General features: G+C 47.4%; 1 long non-coding RNA gene across 3 annotated transcripts in view; it reads right to left on the bottom strand.

The window, feature by feature from the left end:
• Nucleotides 1-1357: 1357 nt before the first annotated feature.
• Nucleotides 1358-7338, bottom strand: part of LOC119348713 — a 30529-nt gene continuing 24548 nt past the window's right edge. Inside the window, exons 4-9 of one of the 3 annotated variants that reach the window (XR_005169087.1) lie at nucleotides 4146-4201; nucleotides 3765-4039; nucleotides 3322-3638; nucleotides 3156-3230; nucleotides 2297-2376; nucleotides 1358-2196 (exon numbers count right to left, since the gene is read on the bottom strand). This is a non-coding gene — a long non-coding RNA (uncharacterized LOC119348713). Of the gene's footprint in view, nucleotides 2197-2296; nucleotides 2377-2433; nucleotides 3639-3764; nucleotides 4040-4145; nucleotides 4202-7338 lie in introns of those variants that run through there. The other 2 variants (XR_005169088.1, XR_005169086.1) reach the window with 2 other exon arrangements.

Here is a 7338-nt window from a genome sequence, read left to right on the forward strand (position 1 = left end):
TTCACCTCCTCCAGCAAAACACTCCTGCAATCGTTCCCGCCCCGCGCACCCAGTGTAGAATTGATTACATCTTTTTTTTTTGAAAGTGGCCATTTCTGGCTTTCATTTCATAGCAGGAGAGAGCGGGAAAAATACATAGTCTGATCCAGTGATCGATGGGTTGAAGAAGAGGTTACATAGCCAGCCTAGCAAGAATGTAAGCTGGCTAGAGGGGCCTGAAGTTGTTATTCTCACGGCACGTCCCCGAAGGGGTGCGCTATGCATTTAGCTCCGGCGATCCTCCACTGTTCCATGTCATGGCGGCATGCCGCTATGATGCTGCTGGCACATGGTGATTTCCCTCTGAAGGTGCACGCATTCCGCTCTAACCAAATTTGCCAGATCATCAGGGTGAGCAGCGATCTGGTGCCCTTCCTCGTGCCAAGGTTGGCTCCATCGATGATCCGGCGAACCCTTTCGGCCGTGGACCTTCCCACGCTCCAGACGGAATGACTGAAAGAGTGGCATCCTAGCCAGGTTGCCATCTCGTTCCAGCACTGAATGGTCACGGTGCATTCCCAGAACAGGTGCGTCAAGGACTCAAGGTTGCATAGGCAGAGCTGGCAGAAGTAGTTGTTGATCCATCTGCGTCGCTGAAGCCTATCGTTGCACCATAGACGATCTAAGTGCAGCAGCCAAAGGAGGACTTTCATCTTGTCGGGTGCCAGGCCTTCCAGATGGTTGTGGTGAAGTCAAGTGCCGGGCGCTCTTCAAATTGAACATTGTAGGCGAAGCGCGTGGAGTAGCTGCCGGAGTTGCCTCGGGTCCAGGTGATGGTGTCGGCCCTGCCAGCTTGAAGCGTGATGCCGGCACTTCTGATCTCCCTGGCAAGCTGCAGCACCATGTGCATAATGTCGCCATGATCACCGTGACGGAGGTCGAGCACCCATCGGTCCTGATGCAGGGCTTCTTGGACGCATCTGTTCTTGCGGGCCGAGCGGGCAAACACTGCGGGGTATGCCTGACATAGCTGCCTGCCGTTGAGCCAGGAAGAGTGCCAGAAGGAAGCCCTGGAGCCGTCCCCGACGGTGACGGCCGTGCAGGCAGCGAACAGGGCGCGATCGGTGTCGTCGCATGGGGAGTCGGTGCCAACCCAGGGGCGCGAGGGCTGCGTCCATGCAAGCCATAGCCATTGCAGGCGTAGTGCTCGGGCGAACTTCTCCAGATCATGGATGCCCAGGCCTCCAGCGTGCGCTGGCGCGGTCACCGTCGGCCATCGCAGCTTGCACTTTCCACCGGTGGCCACCTCGTCTTGCGCCCAGAGGAACCTTCGTCTTGCCTTGTCCACTTCCTTGTAAAACTTTTTGGGCGCCCGCAGCACAGTGAGGGCGAAGGTGGGCATTGCCGAGAGGACACAGCGTACCAGGACGCGTCTGCCGGTGAAGGGCATGAGCCTCCCTTTCCAGCCTGCGAGGCGTGCACGGATCCTATCGAGGACGAATTGCAGGTGCACTAATCTGAGCCTACCCATAGTGATTGGCAGGCCGAGGTATCTAATTGGCAGGGACGCGATCGCACCCCCGAAATTTTGCAGCACCGTGTGCAGGTCGATTCCGTCGCACGCGATCGGAATGGCGGATGATTTTGCTAAGTTGACACGCAGCCCGGAATGGCGGATTGATTACATCTTCATACTGAATAACCGAACATGCAGCATATAACAGATTTTCTCACCTGTTAATCGGTTGCATCAAGAAGTCCATCTTCTCCGGCAGCCGCAGTCGCCTCCTCTGGATCACCGACCTCAAGAGAAGAAAGATCTAGTCTCGTAAGGTAGGAGACAGTTGCTTGCATCTACCCATCCCTGCATTTACTCGATCCTGTCGACACTAACTAAAAAGCAATAATTCTGAACCACGGATCGGGACGGCACCGACGTCCCGAGCCACGGCTCTCCTCCGATCAGTCGACGGCGTCCCAGCGTCCGTCAGAGCTATTGCCCACCAGTCAGGTCTGCACCTCTACGTATATCTCAATTTCCAAATTCCTGGTCAACAATGGGACTGTTGCGAGCATTCAATGCACCGAATCACACCGCAGTACCGAACGGGACAGATAACGAACTCCTGTGCACTCGAGTTCACATACTCCACGTCCAATCTCCACAGGCTCTCTTCTTCAATAGTCCGCAGCAATTTCTATAGGTGTCGTATCACACTGTTATGTACAGAAAAGACCAAGAAGAAAATATTATCGAGGATGATCACAATGTGTCACATAGCAGGATGCGCCAGACTATTATGTTCTGCGACCTCACCCAAGTATGCAAGCGCTGGTAAAGCCTATCGCGCTACCACAGCTTCCAAAATGGGTACAACGGAAACAAGTGCACACATCCTGTCCACAGGCAACCACGAAATATAAGCAGCACGACGCGAAATAGAACACGATACGTCGGCCTAATCCAGAATGTAAAATCATCACTTAACCAACAAGCATCACAAGAGTAAGCTAATGCATTAAAAGAAGGGAGCAAACCTTGATGAACAAAACAAAGAAAAAGCAGACTCGATAGATGGATTCCAGGCGAAAAATTACAAAACTATACCAACACAACCAGATATCAAGATTCCGAGGATGAACGTGTAAACTGAAATACCAAAAAGAATCATATCCCATTCCAAGATGACTGTATATATACATATAAAAAAATTATGGACAATTGTGTAAATCAAAAGACCAAACAAGCAATCTGAACCATGAATAAATAAACCACATCACTAATATGACCCAGCATGCAAATGGCAATCATAAATACTTCTTAATACACATTTTTAGGCCATACCAACACAAGACACCAAGACGAGGAGGGAAAATAATTTCAAGGCACATTACTAATATAACCCAACATGCAAAATAACCATCAATAATACTCTGTAGACATATTTTGAAGCCATAACAACTCAGCTGGATATCATGATGCATCTAGACAAATTCACAGGCAATGTTTTTTTTTTCGGCCACATGGATCATAAATACCGGATCAGACAGGAGAGACTCAAGCAGAAGCGAAATATACATATATGTAAGCACCAGCAGTACAGAAATTCAGAGGATGAAATAGGAGATGATTCTTGTGGTGGAATTATAATGTGACATAATGATTATTAACATACCTACATAATGATTAATGGAGTTACTCCTGTTTCAGCTTGCTCAAGAAGAAGGTTGCAAATGGCATCATACATTGCCTGAAAGACATTAATCAAGCACATCTCAGATGATACCCCAAGTATCGTTCTTTTGTTAAAGAAGATGCATAAACAATGGGATTGCCCTTACCAAAATTCAACATAGTAAGCTTGGTGCAGATTACTGTATCATGAATAAGATATTTAAGACCAGAACACAAAAGAGTTGCTGTTACATGCATATGCAAAAAACTAAGCTCTAAAATTTATACAGAGATGCTATTCTCTTGCTAAGCTCTTAATTTTTTTCTCCTGGAACAGAGATGCTATTCTCTTGCTAAGCTCTTAAATTTATACACAGTTTTGATAGAAACATGTAATACTTCCCTTGCTTATTGCTGATACTGCAACTGCAGTTTATATGAGTCTACTTTTGTGCTTCCATACACCTGTTATGAAGCATCCATCCTGACAAAAAATACAAAGGATGACATAGGACTCTTCTACCAATTATAGAACTTGTTCCATTCTAAACCAAGCATCAATCAAATAGTCATGTCAAATTTGAACCAAAACACATATCAAACATCATACATAGAGGGAGAGAAGTCCGAGGGGAGGGGAAGTAGGCCTAGGAGCAGGTCAGCTAATCAAGGTAGATCACGAGCGCCAAAAGCCTACATGAGGCAGCCTGTGCAGAACAAACTATCAGGAAATTCGTGGATGCCATACAACTTAGAAATGATGCCTGAAATGGAAAGGTTGGACAAGGCAGCAAGAATCATCTAAAGCACTTTTAAATCTAAAACAATGGAACACTAATTGGGCTTTCACACGATGCCTACACTTGAAAACCCGATGATTATTTTCTGCAGAAAAATCACACAATGGAATGGTATCAATGCATCATATGGGGAAATTGCAAATCATGAAATTGCAAATCATGGGATGGAGGTGGAGAAACCAATCATATACCTTGGCATTGACAAACTCGGTTATCCCAAAAGTTTGTAAGCATGGAGCTCTTCTATCTGAACCAAAACCCAATCAAGAACACAAGAGTTAATTCATAAACAAATCCAGAGAGAGAGAGAGAGAGAGAGAGAGAGAGAGAGAGAGAGAGCTGGAACAGGGGCTCCAAGAGAAGGAAGCAAGCGAGGGGAGGAGACGGCTGCGCCATTTGCTCTGCTTGTTTCTCTGCATTTACGCGGTTGCTGGGGTTCTGGTCCAAGCCGGAGAGGAGCAGCCACCATTTGAGCCACCCTGGCTTCCCTTCATCTTGTCCAGCAGCCTGTGCTGGACAAGAGGAGATAAAGCCCCACCGTTCCGCACCTGCTGCTCGCCTAGAACTCGGGCCTTGCTGCTTCATCGCTCCGCCGCAAGCCTAATGATCGTCCGTACTCCTCCACCCCCGCCATTAAGACCCTGTCTCCCTGGTCTCCCACGGAGACGACATGTGTCCGATCAGGGCAAGGGGGCGAGCAATGGGGAAGCGAGGAGGAAAACGGGAGGTACAAGAGGAGCCAGGATAGGAGGTGGGGATGGACGGCGGCGGACGAGGGGTGGGGGAGGAGGGACGGATGTGGTGACTGTGATTGGAGGCTAGGGTTCATATGGGGTTTGCATGCAACAGCGGAGACGACCACGACGGGTCGCACGACGTGCAAGGATAGGGTCGCTCGCACCCACGAATGGCTCACCCAGACAATAGGGAGGAAGAACGAGCCCACTAGTCATGGATAGTAAAAATTAACCGCACAACAAAAACTGGCAAAACAAATCTGGCGGCCGAGACAAACCAGTTGACCAAAAGCAGCTCCATCGAACGGCCAACAAAGCTTCAATCTGGGGGAGCGCTGGGAGGCCGAGTTGGCCAACCTCATTATAGGTTAGAATGTTGATGACATGATCATGAATGGCGACGACCCTGAGTATATTGCCTTTGTGAAGGCACGAAATAGTGAGCAGTTTATTATGTCTGATCTTGGCCCTCTTCGCTACTTTCTTGGGATAGAGGTCTCTTCTACCTCTGATGGATATATTTTTCTGGTCGTGGTCAGACTCCTCTTCTGGATATATTTTTCTGATCGTGGTTCGACTCTTCTTCTTTTCTATATGTTGGCGACATGATCATCAATGGTGGCAACCCTGAGTATATTGCCTTTGTGAAGGCACGTCTTAGTGAGCACTTTTTTATGTCTGATCTTGGCTATCTTCCCTACTTTCTTGGGATAGAGGTCTCTTCTACCTATGATGGCCTTTTTATTTCCCAAGAAAAATATATCCAGAATCTTCTTGCTCGTGCTGCTCTTACTGATGAGTGCACTGTTGAGACTCCCATGGAGCTCAATGTTCACCTTCGTGCTAATAATGGTGACCCTTGTCTAATCCAACGCGTTATCGTCATCTTATTGGGAGTCTTGTTTATCTAGATGTTACTCGTCCAGATATCTCCTATCCCGTCCATATTTTGAGTCATTTGTCTCTGCGCCCACATTGATTCACTATAGTCACCTCCTTCGTGTTCTCTAATATCTTCGTGGCACGATCTCTCACCGTATATTCTTTCCCTGCTCCACTTGATTACAACTTCAAGCCTATTAAAATGCTACGTGGGCTAGTGATCCCTGGGATCGTCATTCACTTTTTGCTTACTCCGTTTTTCTTGTGGTTCTCACTACCTCGAAGACAAAGAAGACTACAGTTTCACGTTTGAGTGCAGAGGCTAAGTCACGAGCTTTGGCTCTTTTGATGGCAATGGTGACCCTTACTGATGAGTGCACTGTTGAGACTCCCATGGAGCTCAATGTTCACTTTCGTGCTACTAATGGTGACCCTTGCCTAATCCAATGCGTTATCGTCATCTTATTGGGAGTCTTGTTTATCTAGATGTTACTCATCCAGATATCTCCTATCTCGTCCATATTTTGAGTCAGTTTGTCTCTGCGCCCACATTGATTCACTATGGTCACCTCCTTCGTTGATTACAGCTTCAAGCCTATTAAAATGCTACGTGGGCTAGTGATCCCTGGGATCGTCGTTCACTTTTTTCTTACTGCGTTTTTCTTGTGGTTCTCACTACCTCGAAGACAAAGAAGACTACAGTTTCACGTTTGAGTGCAGAGGCTGTGTCGCGAGCTTTGGCTCTTTTGACGGCAACGGTGACTTGGTTACGGTGGTTACTTCAGAAGTTTAGTGTTTCTGTCACTACACCTACTCTGCTCTTGTCTGACAGTACAGGTGCTCATAGTGTTGCGCGCGACCCTGTGAAGAATGAGCTCACCAAGCATATTGGTGTTTATGCTTTTTTTGTGCGTGCTGGTGTGCAGGATTCGTGTTAATTGCTCCTCAATATGTGCTTTCCGAGTTACAGTTGGCGGATTTCTTTAGGAAGACCCAAAGTAGAGCACAACACGACTTCTATCTCTGTCTCTCCAAGCTCAGTGCAATTGACCCACCATGAGTTTGAGGGAGGGGGAGTTAAGAGTTATATATTTAGCCGTGTACCCTTTTGTGTTTTCCCCGTTCTATAAAGTTTTTTTTGCATATTGTAAAACACTTGTACGTGTATATGGCCACCTGGAAATACAAGTTGCATATTTCCTAACAAGTATCTCCCTCCTGGTTAATGGCCAAAGACTTCTTAGAACTTTGTCTTTTCATGTTCCTCAAAATACCATGCAACTCATTTCTGGTGGTCAATTTGTTGACTCTGGTTGTCGGGTAATTCTCGACTTTGACTCATGCTCTATTTCGAACCGTCACACTGGTGCTCTCCTGGTGCTAGCCCCCGATGACGTAACTCCCAGGACCTCTGGGAGCTTCACTGGTTTCACTTTCCCTTCATTGCCTCCACCGCCAGTCTCTCCACCTCTGTTGCCTTGTCTACTAGCTCTTTTTAGCAGTGGGATCATCTCCTTGGTCACTTGTGTTACTCTCGTCTCTCATCCTTAGTTCGGCGTGGTCTTCTTGAAACGTGTGAGGCCTTAATGCACCGATTTGAACCTTTACTCTTTGTGTTCGTCTCAGGCACCCCCTTGGTGATTGTCAACTGTATGTGGTCCTTTCCCTAATGCAGATCACTTTGCTTTCCTCCAAGAGCTATGAGTTCTGCTCCTCGCAACCTGGTCCTTGGGTCGTCACCGGTGACTTCAACTTGATCTAGCAC

Source organism: Triticum dicoccoides, chromosome 1B, assembly GCF_002162155.2.
Source record: "Triticum dicoccoides isolate Atlit2015 ecotype Zavitan chromosome 1B, WEW_v2.0, whole genome shotgun sequence".
In the NCBI taxonomy this organism is placed as follows: Eukaryota; Viridiplantae; Streptophyta; class Magnoliopsida; order Poales; family Poaceae; genus Triticum; species Triticum dicoccoides.